The following is a 15,507-nucleotide window of genomic DNA, read 5'->3' as shown; positions in this document are numbered from 1 at the left end:
TCCTGAATAGGAACTTTGTTTCATCACACAACGCTGATTGGTTCCTAACTGCCCTTCTATAGGTGTGTTGTGTTCTTAAAACACAGTGGGGCTTAGATTTGCAGAGAATGCTGCTACCAATTTACAGTCTCCTTCAAGGAGTTTCTTGCTGGAAGTTCTATACAGCTATGTAGCATCTGCTAGGAAACCAAAAGTGCAAATGTAGCTTATTTTTTCATCTTCTTAGTTACTGTGCCAACTGCTTTCAACTCAAAACACTAACTACACAGCATTCTTGAGTGGTTTATTGTGGAGTATCACAACAATTACAACAACGCAATTCAAGGAATGTTTTTAAGAACATAAAACATGTAGAAAGATAAGCATATTAAATATATGTGTGTGTATATATATATTGTTTATTCTAGAAATTGCTAACTAGGAATGAGGTTCAAAAAAACAGATGTTTCTTCTGAAAAATTCCAGATGAGAATATATTATTGTATATGTGCAAAGCATATATGATAGTGCATGTGTAGTTAAAATTATAGTCTATTCACAGTATATGCAAACAAAAAGTCTTTCTACTCCTCTGACAACATTACTATGAACCTACAGTAGACTTTGTTTTTTCAAAAAGCAACAGGTAGTTTTTAGGAGCTTGACTCTGTGATTGGATAGATAAGTACCACTACAAGAAAAAAGAATTGAAAAGACTATTCCTATATATCCCACCAAGTATCACATTTGTTATGGCAGTGTTCTTTTAAATAACCTTTTTAGGCAATGAGAGATGTGTATTTGTGTTCCAAGTATATGTATGCTGGCTCAGAGCTTGTCAATATAATTGAGTTACGTGGTAGATAATCTAAGTGCTTTATTCACAGTAGGTGACCATTTTAACAGTCTAAACATTCATTTTACCACTAGTGATTTTGGTTAATATTTATGGTCATGTCTACACGTGGACACAGGGAAATTGAGGCAAGTAAACTGAAGATGTTAAATGTGTTTAAGTTAAGAATATTAAACCTCATGTGGTTGCTGTCATTCAGATTTAAATGTCCTTTGTTGCACCATGATTCTTTTCTAAGAACATGTTTTTGGGGAGCAGTAAGACTTGTGATCAAGCAGTTTACAGAGCTGCTGCATCTACCAGCGAAGATGTGGCAACTGACTTCTTGTATGCTCTTTGTACATTTCCTTAAAAAGTGAAAGGTTGGTTTAAATTGCTCTTGTTGATCAGTTTAAGCTTCCATGTTTTACTTTGCACTGAAATGGACAGATACGTCAGCTGAGATGCCTACAGTAAGTTCTTAAATTTTTTTTATCTGCCTTGCAAGAACACATCTTGATACTCAGTCAGTTCTTAAGTATTTTTGCATATAATTATGTTCAATTCAATTTCAAGGACCCCTGTATCCAAATCAGCCTAGAAGATGACCTATGCAATACTTGCATTTTTTTGGCTACGTGTTTATCAGTGCCTCTGCAGGCTTTCCCACCCCCCCCCCCCGTAATATTAGGTGCTTGTATGTATCAACTCCTTTCCTAGTAGTTCCTCACACTGGATTTGATTTACTGAAGTATTAAAGCATGTGTGTATTGGTAAGTGTAAGATTAGTCTGAAATTTTAAGTGTTTTGCTGGTTTGGAGTCTCATAAATTATTTATATCCCTAGTGGAGAATGAACAGGCTCAGGGTTTTCTGCAATTTTGTGTACATTCCAGTTCACCACAAAGCCAAAGCCTTTGGACTGGCCAAGGCTTCTGGAAAAGCCACTGGCTAAAATTAAATAATACTATATTTAGTAATAATGAAGTCTTTGAATATGTTCATATATGTCATTGCTTTTTTACTGGATAATTGTGAAGATCTTTAACTCTTTCATAGATTCTTTATGGCTTAAATAATTATATTATTTAGCATGCATACTAAAGATTTGTAGCTTTGTATTAGTAGATATGGGAGTTTACTGCCATCAGCAAGTACTAAATGGCCAAATTAGGCAATACTTAAAAAAGAAATTGCTAGATAGCACCAAATTTCTCTATATATCTATAAACTCCTTCCATATACAGCAGAGATACAAATCCACAGAATAAATCACACTGAAATACTTTTGCGTTTCTTACCTGTGCCATATTCATTAATTCATCTCGACTAAAACTCTTGTAGTATCCCAGACCTCAGAGGAGCTTCAAGTAATTACATTAAGGAAAGAAAATTAACCTAATACAAAAATACTTCCTTCTTCCTGCCCTGAGATCCTGAACCTACAGTTCACATAATTTTCACATAATTGGGCCTTGTACTTCCAGAAAATTCAGTAAGACTCATTGTAAGATTGCTCTGTGAATATATACATTTTGTTTGCTGTTCCTCATAAAAATGCAGTGGTGTCACAGAAAGGACAGTGTGTATTCAACAGTGTGCTACTCATAGGTTTAAAGATCATTAGGACTGTGGTGAGAGTTTTATCCTGTTGCAAAGGGAAGAATCCAGAATTACGTTGATCCGTGCAACATTTCTGGGCTTGAAAAGACTGTCCTCATGACATGTTATATGTATAAGATTTGTTTTAGAATCTTTTTAAAGTGTACAGAAAACATGATCATCTTTCTCTTAGTCTCCTCTATAGCTAGATTCATAGCTATTAAGAATTAAATTGTGAATCTCTTACACATAGAGAAGATCCCTGTGCTTTGCCTTACTTTCCTGTAGGGGTCAAGTGTTAGTGGACTGGATTTTTGCCCCATTACACAGGTGACATTACCCATGTGAGTATTCAGAGATAGGAATAAGAGGTTCATAAACCCTCTCCGAAAGGACCTTGGCTATAAACTATTAGTCTGTTGAATTATTTTAAAATCATTCCTATTTAAGGTATTATGTTCCATATGATATCATGTATTCAGTCCACTGACAGAAAATAACACTTGATTAATAAAAATTTTAACATTTTTTGAAACTAGTAGATGTTTGGGTTCTGCTGTCTTGGAGCTGCTGGAAGATGAGAAGCAAAAATTAAGAGCTACTAAGGTTGCTGCAGATGCCCTAAAATTTTAGGGGTCAAATGAAATTCCTGTTTAGGTTTTGGGCTCTGTGTATAGAAAAATGCCCCGATGCCAGGCAACAATCTTTTCCATGCAAGTGTGTCAGTCTTTACTGTTGCATACTGTGTCAGCATTGCCATTTAAATGTGGTACACAGTGGTAAAGTGTGTGCAGACTGCTGCCAAATGAGGGTCAATAGCCTCAGCAGCATCACACAGCATCACATGCTGCGCTTGTGAAACATTTTCTCCTGAGATAAACTTTCTGCATTTATTACAGTTTCCCTTGCAAAGCGGTTAGCCAAGCCTATACTCACATTTTTCACTCATACTGTATTTGATTTACATCAACTGAAGGCAATGGTAATGTGCAACAGTGACTCTGGAATTTAAACAGAAACCCACAGGGGATCTCCGTACTCAGGCCAACTTCCAAATATGGGAGAAGAGAAGCAGCCGTAGTAGCCTGGGAAGCCATCCTCAGCACAGCAAGGGACAAAATAGTTGGGAGTACATGAGCTTCTTGGAATTTGTTCAGAAAGGTAACTGCTGTAATGCTTTAGTCAGAATAAAGGAATGAAATACAAATACTGTGATAGCAGAAAGAAGCATTGTTGAATGTTAACTGCCTAGGGCCTGAACAACAGAAGTGCAGCTATTTTTTTTCAATTCTGTTTTTCAGTATGTAATAGTGCACTTACCCCAAATCCAAATGTATATCCATACTCTGCCGATATCAATCTGTTGGGTTTGCAGATTTATCAGGAAGACTCATAAGAAGAACACTTGTGAGACGATTAGTGGGGCTTACTACCAGGTCTGGTTGAAATTTTGCCAGAACAGTCTCTCTCAACAGAACTAAATTCACCAATATTTAGACCCCACATTCTGCAAATCCTTATTCAAAGGATTTAACAAGAGCTTTTAATATACATTTAGCATATGGAGGACCTTTAAAAAAAGCCCCAAGCAAGCAGAGGATCAACAGATTCTAGCTACTAGCTGGTAGATTCACTCGTATTTAGCTGTTGCAGGTTTTTGAGGCTTCTGACTTCCATAAGTAGTGGTAGCTGTGTGTCAGCCAGGCACATAGAGCAGCAGTGGCCTACAGGCCAAAAGAGTACGGAGCCAAACCAGCAAGGCCAAGTCTGACAGAGTACAGGGCTGCAAAGTGGTTCACATTTCTAGTGAGCCACTGTTTACAGAATACTTTGTAAGTGGTACCCTTATTGGCTGCATTATAGACAAGTTTTAGGACCTTTTGTTAGCATGAGGATAAATCTGGCTTTTAGAAACAACCAAGGAAAATGAAGCCAATGTCTTACAAATTGAAATGCCATTAGAAAAGCCCTCTTATGGGGGTGGGCTTTTTATGAAGGAAAATAATTTGTAGGCTAGTTTCCCTTACTCATTGTGAAAGAGCTGTGAATTTTCTAGAATAGCTCAGGCAAGAACGGCTGTAGAAGAGATAGGGTGCTGCTTGTCCTGGGAGACTCTGTTAAGGTGAAGGTAAAAGATTCTGTTTTTCTTTCCAAACTCCCCATAAGAAGAATCCTGTGTTCTGTTAGCAAAAGAGATTTGATTGCCCTGTGTTTCAAACTTCTGAAACTCACTCTGCCATCTGAACAATTGAATTTGAGTTTCTTCAGGGTGGTATATTATGGTGGTATGTATGAGAGTATATTATTTATGTGTCATTAGGCAAAACCATCAACATTTCTCTCTGTGGGTTCTAAAAAACTTCTTGTATGCCTTCGTGCCTCTCTACCACTACCACCACGACCAAAATAACGATACCATGTGCAAGTTGTAATGGGAAGGACTTCTAAATTTCAAGTCATAAGTCTCTCAAATTAGGACTTTAATGTTTAAGTTGAGTCATAGTGATTCAGCTAATGTGCCATCAGTGAAAGATTTAGTAGGAGTGCTACTAAATTACACCATTAGCTTTCAGAGCTGTCCGAAATAGGAAATGTTGCAACTTTGATTAAGTTGTTTCTGTCTAACTGCAGAAATTTTGTACTTCATTCTGTAAGAAGACATTGCTTTGGCTGCTGTTTGAAAGATGTATTTTACCCCTCAAAAGGCTTAAACCCTAATGCCTGATTTGGTTCCACTTTTCATCTTCCATCGTGTACATGATCATGGGGTCCAAAAATGAGTTCATAAACACGTAAAAGGCTGTCCCTCACAGTACATGCTTAAAATGCTCAGACTTTAGTTGGAGATTAAAAAAAATAATTGTGCTATCCATAGCTGTGAATGACAAAATAAAGGATTTTGAATGTTAAGTGCTTACAACTTTAGTAGAGAGATATTTTCACTTTATCATCATAAAAAGATGTTATTGATTCCAAAAGTTTATATGGAACAAAGTTCAAAGTAAAAAATGTTCAAAAGCTATTTTAACAAATTCACAGTAGATAATCCCATCAGGGTCTATTAAACGCAGAGACACTACTTCTGGCTCAAGAAGATACTCAGCTTTAGATTTTTCAGCTGGACACCTGTACTTTGGGAATTGTTATTTTATTCTTGCCCTGCTTTTGTACACTTTCACAGACATCTACTGTTGACCACTGTCAGAGCTGGGACAGAGTGCTAGATGACACACATGGCCTGATTCTGTGTGTCTTTATGTTGTTGCTGTAAAATGGTTCTGCTCTAACACCAAAATTGGTGTCAGGGTAATGAGAAACTTCAGAGTGATGATGTGCGATACGGAAGTAACTTGTTATCTGCTGTTGCTGTTACTTCCTCTTCTGTATGACTGAGCTTTTCTTCTGCTAGGATCGACTCATCTCTGTTACAACAAAGATACATGTTGTATAAACACAGCACTGTTCCTTTTCAAAATTAGCGATAATGTGAGGGAAAACAGAATGCATGCTGCATCATCATGTCCTGACCCTATGGACAACCATGGACACAGTGATCTAGGAGGCACAGCTGAGGGTCAGGTCATGGCGTGGCCTTGCATCTAGTCATGTGGCAGAGACTGCCTGCTGGAGAAACCTCTAACTGCCACACATGCTTTTTAGCACTCAAAACATGAGCTGTAAGAAGAAAATTGTACATATATTAAGGATACCCATTTGTGTACTCCCGTGCACCTTATTTCCATGCTTATGACACTCTATGTGAGATACAATCCTTGCATCTCTTTCCTGTAAGCTGGGAGTAAACTTGTGGCACCTCTCTTCCAGAAAAGAAGCCTGGAAACAACCTCCCATGGCTTCATGCAAACCTATTTTCTTTTCAATTTCTAACCCTTTCTAACTAACATAGCCTAAAAATTCCATGAGTCTTTAATTAGGTTTGCATTGCTCTTGGAGACTGGGAGAGAGGACAGAGAGAACATAATGCAATAGAAACCCAAGGAAAATTAGATCTGAAAATGAGGTAAAGAAAACAGACTCTGAACAAAGGACTGAGACAGGGAGAAAAATTCTTTTGGGAAAATCATATAAGCGTTCTACAGACAGGACTGCTTCAAGTATCCGAGGGCTTTCATGAAGGGAGAAGATTTTATTTTGTCCATGAAATGACGGTGAGCATAGACTTTCTTTTAGCAAAGGAAACATGCCTCCTATATTTTAATTTCAAAGTAATAGTAAAGGAGAGGAAGAATATGGGTTTAAACTGAAGCAAAACATTTTAAGAAATCGCCCTGCATCTGAGCAGATACAGTTCATGCATCCACAGCACAACACCCTTGGGAGGTTAGCTTCCTTCAGCTCCCATAGGAAACCAGTACTTCTATAGCTTTCAGGAAGAGTTAAAAATAGCACCACTAAGTGTATTTCCAAATGTGACTATCAGTAGGGAAGGCCCTACGCTGCGCTTGCTGTTGTCGGTAAAGCTCTGTACAGGCAATGTGTTTCTGAGAGCTGGTTGTGGTACTTGATGGCTACAAAGTGTATCACCTCGGCACAGTTGCCTTCCAGATCTTGCAGCGGAGAGGATCCTGGGGATAACACAGTGCTGGACACTGGACTCTGGTTCTCCTTTCAGTGGTCTAGTTGCAAAATATGTGATCAACATCAGTTTAAGATCTGAAATATAATGAGAATCATGGTTCACAGATTTGCATGGCTCAAACCCTAAAAGCAAGTACCTTTCAGGTGGTTATAGAAAGGGCCTCCAGGGCTCCTGACTCTTAACAGGCTGAGGACCCCTTTGATTGCATATCAAACGTCCAATGCCAAGATGAGGTATAAATGTTAATTGCCACATGTTATGGTAGGAAGTAAACCTGCCAGTGCAGGAACAGATGGCACTACATGAGGACTTTCTTACACGGAATGCAAAAGAGAGATTATGATGTCCAGGACACTGATCAGCTGGGGAACACAACAGATAACATGGTCTTTGGATTTGTGGATTTGTATTTGCAGATAGGCTTTACTGAAGAAAATTTTTGTTCCATTCCACACTAGCAAACAAGTGTTGTTATTCTTCTAAAAAAAAAAAAAAAAAAGAATGCAAAAGGAGCACAAGTATTTCTTTAAGAAATAATAATATCACAGATGACCCATGTCAGTGCAAAAATCCAAAGCAGTTATGCTGATTATAGTAGTGAGAGGCCTGTATTTACTTTTTACACACAGCCTTTAATAGTGGGTGCAAGCAGATAAACTCAGAGACGCTGTCTAAGCGGGACACTATGGCCTTTGCATTGAAATCCTGCAGATCATACTGAATCATGCAATGGTCTACACCACTGTAGAGGAGGAAGTGTAAACACTCCATCCTGGCCGCTGCCATTCTGCTCTGTCCATCACCCACAAAGTGGGAAGAAGTAGAGTTGCAACCCAGGCCTGACCTTGGCTTGTATCTCTAAGAGAACATTAGGAAAAGAGCAAATAAAACTAAAAAACAAAACAAACAAAGAAAAAAGCCACAACCTAACCCACAAACAACCCAATATACTGAATCTGCATAGCTTAGATTCTGCTCAGGGTCTCTCCAGTCCAGGATTGGAACTGCAGGAGCTGCATAAAGGCAAGAACTTGGGAGGCCCAGGAGTAGAACAAGAGGGAGTGTGGACATGCAGGGAGCAGAGAGACAACTCCCTAGAAAATCCAGGACCAGAAGGAGAACAGGTGCCAGAGGTCAAGGTTTGAGGTGCGTTGTCACAGAAGAGCTATGTAAAGAATCTTGCCCAGCACCTGTCTATAGTGTCCCAGGTGTGGTTGTTCTGTGATAACATCTAAAGCTGCCAATATGTATTTAAAGAAAACAAAAACAAACCAAACCAAAAAACCCCCCAAAAACCAAAAACAAAACAAAAAAAAAAAAGAAGAAAAGAAAAAAGTAGAAAAGAAGACAACAATGATAACAATGATGACATTCATTCATTCATTTGGAAAGAGTCATTTACACAAGATTCAACTCTGGGACAAGCTGAGACAAAAAAAGAGTCCTCAGGAAAGAAGTAACCATTATGATAAAATCATTGTTTTTTTAATGACAAGAAAATAACTTAAAAGTACATGCAAATATAAATTGAATTATATTTAAAATGGTGACAATTGGCTACAGTCAGCTTTGAGTCTGCAATAAAATATGTTAAATACTCTTAAGTTACAGCTTACTTTCAGTATGTTTGCATGTATGGACACTGCAGGAGCACTCCAGGGAATTAACCATTCTGCTGATAATACTGCAGAATGGAGAACTGTGCTTCTTCCATCCAGATCCACTATGTTGCTCTCCCCTGCCCCACCCCAGAATCAAAGGAGTTTTGTTTCTTTCTGCTGCACTGTTTCCCCTTCTGCTCTCTGTAGGCCGAATTTGAAGCAGGGCCATACACAGGAAACAAGGTGGCATTGTCCCCCCCAGCCTGTAAAATTAAAGAGATGGCAGTTGACACCTTAGATATGTATTTTCTTGCAGTTGCCACAGTCAGAAGACACCCTTTACAGTGAGAAAAGAGGTAATCTGGCACTACTGCTAATGCTACTGCAAATGTTTCCATATGCATGGAATGCTCCAGAGCTTTGTGAAAATCTCCAGGCTTCTTCTCTTTTCCCTTTTATTCCCAGCTAGCACCCTACAGCCACACTGAGTTCAGACTTAGTATTCCAGAAGCAGACAAAGATACTTTTGTTTGATATAAGAAATAGAAAATACTTCCTATTTTTATTTTCCTAGGAGCACAAATACTTACACAGACTTTTTGTAGGAAAGTAGCAGTTGTCATATAGATCAGACCACTAACCTGTCAAATCCAATCAGATTGTGGCCAGTCCTGACACCTTCAGAGGAAGGTGTAAGAAACCCTACTTAGGAATTCCCACCTAAGGTAGAAAACTGGGGGTTTCACCCCTGTAATGTGGCAGTGAATTTCTCCTGTTACTTGTCTTGTAACCTGAAAGGCTGAGCAAGCTACTTTCTGCCATGAAATAGTACATGCTGGGTCAGAATTTAGATGCTTGCATTCCACTACATATGAAAATCCCACTAGGGTAGTCTTTTTTTACAGGCTGTGTGATTCACACACTGGCAAAATGACATTCAGAAGTATCTGGACTTACAAAACTGCTGAAATCACAAAACTCCCATTGTAGTCTGTAAGATACAGACAGAATACATAATGATTTGACATTATCAACGGTGAATAGTCCTATCTTTTTGCCACCAAAAATTACTATTATAAGTAACTGAAAGTATTGTTTAGCAGTGATAGTAATATCAATTTGTCTGCTGGTAGGTTGATCTCCCTATTTGCGGATGTTCTTTTTTCTCTGCAGGTAATGATATTACTTATATCTTTCGATGTTCTTTGCAAGTTCATTCAGCACTACGTATTTTTCAAAGGATGTGTTAGATATTAGCTAATATGTAGTGCTCTCTTCTGAGGCTGGCATGGAATAAGTCCTTATTTTAGAAAAGAAGGAACTGAGACTATTTAAAAATAAACATTTTTTCATTCTTTAATAGTGCCTGGAAATTCCTAAGTCATATTTTTAGGCTTAGTCTGTAGACGGCTCTTCTTGAGCCATTTTAGAGCACTGTTTCTATGTGCCTTTATCTTATGTGATTTGACATGAACACAGTAATTACACAGTTGAATGTTGATTGCCTTACTGTTAATGCATTCAGATGTGTTGAAGTAGTCTCAGAGTTAGCTTCCCAGTTTAATGCTGTTATGGGTTTTAGCCAGTGATCTTGGATACAGCACTGAATTAGCATCTGAGTACACTGTTGGTTTTCTTCTGCTGATTCTGGATATTCTAAGCTGATTCTTTCAACTTCTCTAGCTCCACTAATATATGCAGCCGAGAATCCATTCTCTTGAATTTTTAACTTTAGGTTTTAGATTCCAGATAGAGATGATGTGATACTACTTATGTCTCTTTTCCTCCACACTCCCATTCTTGAAATGTTTGGCATAGTTACAACTTCCTTACACAGGGATGATTTATTTACTCTGTGTAAATCATACTATTGTAAGACTTCTGTATGTCTCTCAAATGCTTATAGGAATGTTTGAACATATGGGAGAATACTTAATATTAGTTACTAGTTGTATGTAGACACACCCACACACCCCCCAATCTTATACCTCAGTCTTTCATAATTTCCACGTAAGCTATGATTTTTCCCAGATTTCTTAAGTACTTAGCCCAACTTTGCAAAATTTTATCCAAGTCCTAAGCATGCAAGGAAATATCTTTGCTGAAATCCTCATCGCACTGAATTAAGTAGCAGAACTGACACATATTTTAATAGAGCAAGGAATTTATCTTTGAACTTTAAAGAACTTATGTGACCTGGAAAAAAATCCACAAACTTTTTTCCCATTTGAGCATTACCAGAGCTTTTAATTTTGAAGAAACTTGCAAAATTAATGCAACAGAATTATATGTTTAGGTACGTGCAAATTATTCCCAAACACATTCAATCTAGACTTAAACTCGTGACAGTCCGGAGGTGCTCCTGGATATTGCAAAGGAAGCTGTGAAGCAGAACAGGAGCTGCCTTTGGACTGTGTACATAAACACTCTGAACATTACTTAGTCTGTTTAAAACTAAATCCAACTTCTGCAGCAAATAACTTGCTTTTGCTATACAAGTTCCAGATAGTAGCTCAGCTATAGATGTGGTCAACAGTGTTTGACCACAATAAGTAGTGATATGGTAAAACATAGTGCACAGTCTCTACTAGCTCATCCTTTTTGCAGTAAAGTGATTAGAAAACTGCACAGAGGTTGGCATGCATGAGGTACCTTTATGAAGAGCCACAAAGGAATAAGTAATGTATGTGAGGCTTTATAACTATGGTGGAAGTTGGGGAACATTCATTCAGTCATGAATGTGGTTGATGAGATTTAACATCTTCCAGAACATCTTCCAGTGTCTCCAGAGTTCTCAGACACTCTGGGAGATGACAAGCAGCTCATATGGGCCTCTAAGACAGAATTTATATAGTCTGTGACATTCCAACATGTTTTTTGGTAACAATAGTCTATTACCATTACAAAACTGCTATTAGCATTCTCCTGAGAGGTGGGCATATCCCCTTGGTTATGTTTAAACCCCTGATAGGAAGTGCCTCAACTGCAGTTTGGCACAGTGCCACCTATTTGCTAACAATTTACAGAGTTGTCACAATGTACAGAGTAGAGATGTAAATTTTTCCTAGCAGACCATTTATTCCGCCTCCCCTAGGAATAGTCTGCCCACTTCATGTGGGACAATATTAATTTTCTATTTGCTGAAGAACTGGGCATACCAAATAACACTCAGAAGGCTAGCAGAAAGACAAGTATTTCTTCTTGCAGTGGAAACTGTATATAGGTACCATGAAAAAGTCAGTAAGACAGTGTAAACTATGATTTTATTTACATGTTGTCATCTGTAAAGACACAAAGGCCTGGTCTTTATTTGGAATTAGACCTGCAGACACTGATATAGAGGTGTGCTGATTTTGGCTGGGATAGAGTTCATTTTCTTCATAGTAGCTAGTATGGGGTTATGTTTTGGATTTGTGCTGGAAACAGTGTTGATAACACAGGGATGTTTTAGTTACTGCTGAGCAGTGCTTACACAGAGCCAAAGCCTTTTCTGCTTCTCACCTCACCCCACCAGTGAGTAGGCTGGGGGAGCACAAGAAGTTGGGAAGGGACACAGCTGGGACAGCTGACCCCAACTGACCAAAGGAATATTCCAGACCATATGACATCATGCTCAGCATCTAAAGCTGGGGGAAGAAGAAAGGGGGGGATGTTCCGAGTGATGGCATTTGCCTTCCCAAGTAACCATTACACGTGATGGAGCCCTGCTTTCCTAGAGATGGCTGAACACCTGCCTGCCAATGGGAAGCAGTGAATGAATTCCTTGTTTTGGTTTGCTTGCATGTGTGGCTTTTGCTTTACTTATTAAACTGTCTTCATCTCAGCTCATGAGTTTTCTCACTTTTACCCTTCTGATTCTCTCCCCCATCCCACTGTGAGGGAGGTGAGTGAGAGGCTGTGTGGTGCTTAGTTGCGAGCTGGGGTTAAACCATGACAAGAGGAAACAGTACGACCTTTGGTCTTGTAAGAGAGACAGCAAACTTGTGCTTTTCTCAGTCCTGGAGTAATCTCCACTCATAGTATTTTTTGTCCCTTTTTCTTGTGAGTTTACCTTGTACAGGAACATAAGAAGCTGCAACTGTGGCTTACTCTTTCCACGTAGCTAGAACAGACCAGATAATGCCATAGATTTCAAATGATCTGCAGTGTTGCAACAACCTGGGCTGTGACCTGAAGTCAAGTTTTTGAAGAGCAGCAGCCCAAGGTGTGCAACTCATTGTGCGTGAGATGAGTTCTCAGTTGTCATTTAATATGGAGTAAAGTTTTTAAAAAAAAGAAGTAAAAATGAATTGTGTATGAAAGCTAATTTAAAATCTCCTTTAAAAACAAGTCACCTTTAATCTGTTCAGAAATACTGGAACAGTTCATAGCTATCACTGGGAATTCAGTGACAAGTCATGAGACAGGCTCCCTTCACGCCATGTGTATCATCACTCCCATTTAGCCCATTGGCTAATCTAGTTGTTATTAACTCACAGTCTGAAACAAATTCATCACTGTCGTGGTTTAACCCCAGCCAGCAACTAAGCACAACGCAGCCGCTCACTCACTCCCCCCCCCCACCCAGTGGGATGGGGGAGAAAATCGGGAAAAAGAAGCAAAACCCACGGGTTGAGATAAGAACAGTTTAATAGAACAGAAAAGAAGAAACGAATAATGATAATGATAACACTAATAAAATGACAACAGCAATAATGAAAGGATTGGAATGTACAAATGATGCACAGTGTAATTGCTCACCACCCGCCGACCGGCACCCAGCTAGTCCCCGAGCGGCGATTCCCCGCCCCCACCTCCCAGTTCCTATACTAGATGGGACGTCCCATGGTATGGAATACCCTGTTGGCCAGTTTGGGTCAGGTGCCCTGGCTGTGTCCTGTGCCAACGTCTTGTGCCCCTCCAGCTTTCTCGCTGGCTGGGCATGAGAAGCTGAAAAATCCTTGACATTAGTCTAAACACTACTAGCAGCAACCGAAAACATCAGTGTTATCAACATTCTTCACATACTGAACTCAAAACATAGCACCGTACCAGCTACTAGGAAGACAGTTAACTCTATCCCAGCTGAAACTAGGACAATCACCCACATCTGTACTTCTTAGGCTATAGCTTTCTCCTGAACTTGACATGATGGTGCGGAAGAGGCTTTAAAACAAGATACTAAAGCAGACAACTCGTCTCATCATGCCCACAAGCCCCAGTGTCAGCCAGCTAAGCTTTAAAGGAGTTCCCCTGTGACTGCAGTGTGTTCAGACACTCAGTAGTGTTTTTTGTTTCAAGGCTGGCGTGTCGTTGTTAGGCTTTTCTTTTGAGAGGCATAATTTTGTCTGCTTATTATCTAATGAAAAAAACTGATTTCATTACATCAGTTTAGGTAATCTTCTAATCCCCACTAACTCAACATTCAACCTTACTGACTCTAAAACTTTAGAAGTTTTCTTCTTAGCCTCACTATTACTACTAATAGAGCACTAGTTCTAGAGTTCTCTAATTATTTAATGCCATACAAACTGTTAAATGAATATATCTAATTCCCATATCTATTCTGGGAAGAAAAGCTCAGAAATGCAGCACTCTAATTCTAAAATCCCAGAAAGTAGTATGAGTCACAACACTTAATTACAACACCACACTTAATTACAATACTACATGACTTTTCAGGATCTGACTTACTTTCTGTTGTCCCCATTAAATGTGCTAGTTTACTAATATATTTAGTTTGCATTGGGCTAATCTTTATCAGTGGCCAGTACAGGCCTAGGAAGGGATTCAGAATTTTCCTCTATTTAATGTCAAATATTTTTGTACTATAGATAATGTCTCTAAATCTGTTGCAAAGAAAGTTACTGGTACTCTGTGCTTCTGAGACTTAATAATCTCAGAGATGGTGACTCCTAGAAAATACCTTATATAGCTTGGGAAATGAGCTTTTCAGAGCAGGATGCTGTAGTTCATAAATATGAACTCTACTTCTGCAGGAGTTCCTGGTTTTGGTTGGGGCCTTGAAGGTTCTACAGTGCTTCCCTTACTGAGAACTGTCAGGGAAGCTGTATCAGCTTTTCCATCTTCAATTTAACGCTGTGTGATAGCAGAAAGCTAATGGCTAAACTTCTACAGAATCCATCAGTCATCTTTATGATGGTTTTTTGGAAATATTTCTTTGAAGTGTCAGGTCATTCGATGGTTGAAGACAGTTCATACTTTTAAAAGTACTCTTTTGAAGTGCAGTTTGATTCTGAGAAGGGATTATGAAGTGGCTTTGGAACATTCTGTGTTTGCACGTTGGTAGGTATCTCAAATCTTATCTGTTTATAAATAAAATGCTATTTCTGATAGGTACTGTTACAAATTCTGATTCGAAAGTGAAAGCCAAGGAGGGTTTTCTTCCCATTCGTTAATTCCTTGCAGTAAAGAGCTCAAGTACATTAGGAAAGATGCAGCATGAGAACCTTTGTAAAGACTGTCTCTTTGAAGCCTCGGTAGCCAATCAGGAGCCAGAATAAAGAGCACTTCTCCAGAGAGAATACAGTGTGCAGGTACTATAGGAATAAAAGCCGAAGATGCCGATTTTTCTTACCAGTGTTCGTAAACCTGGTTTGGAATATTCCTTTAAAAACCAAAACCAAAACCAAAACAACAACAACAAAAAAACCCCAAACCTAACAAACAGATGTGCTTGGGTTTTAACTGGCACTTTCAGAAGTAATGAAACTCTTAGTATGGAAAGAACAAGGTGTCTTTTGCTCGGGAAATTGGCTGTAGTGTATTCAAACACAAGCTTAGCCCAGTCTCTGGCTTGAAGCTATCTGAAATAGAGCATCAGCAATGAGGTGGCTGTTGTAATTTAAATTTTGTAGGACACTGAGTTATTATAGAGAATCCCTGGATTAC

At 38.9% G+C, this 15,507-nt stretch overlaps 1 long non-coding RNA gene across 1 annotated transcript; it reads left to right on the top strand.

Moving 5' to 3' along the window:
• Nucleotides 1-2,208: 2,208 nt before the first annotated feature.
• On the top strand, nucleotides 2,209-7,545 carry LOC121233651. Its single transcript, XR_005933573.1, has 2 exons — nucleotides 2,209-2,308; nucleotides 3,315-7,545. It is a non-coding gene; the product is annotated as an uncharacterized LOC121233651 (long non-coding RNA).
• The last annotated feature ends 7,962 nt before the right edge of the window (nucleotides 7,546-15,507 follow it).

The sequence above is a fragment of the Aquila chrysaetos genome, chromosome 11, assembly GCF_900496995.4.
Source record: "Aquila chrysaetos chrysaetos chromosome 11, bAquChr1.4, whole genome shotgun sequence".
Classification (NCBI taxonomy): domain Eukaryota; kingdom Metazoa; phylum Chordata; class Aves; order Accipitriformes; family Accipitridae; genus Aquila; species Aquila chrysaetos.
This window is presented reverse-complemented; position numbering and strand designations above follow the sequence as displayed.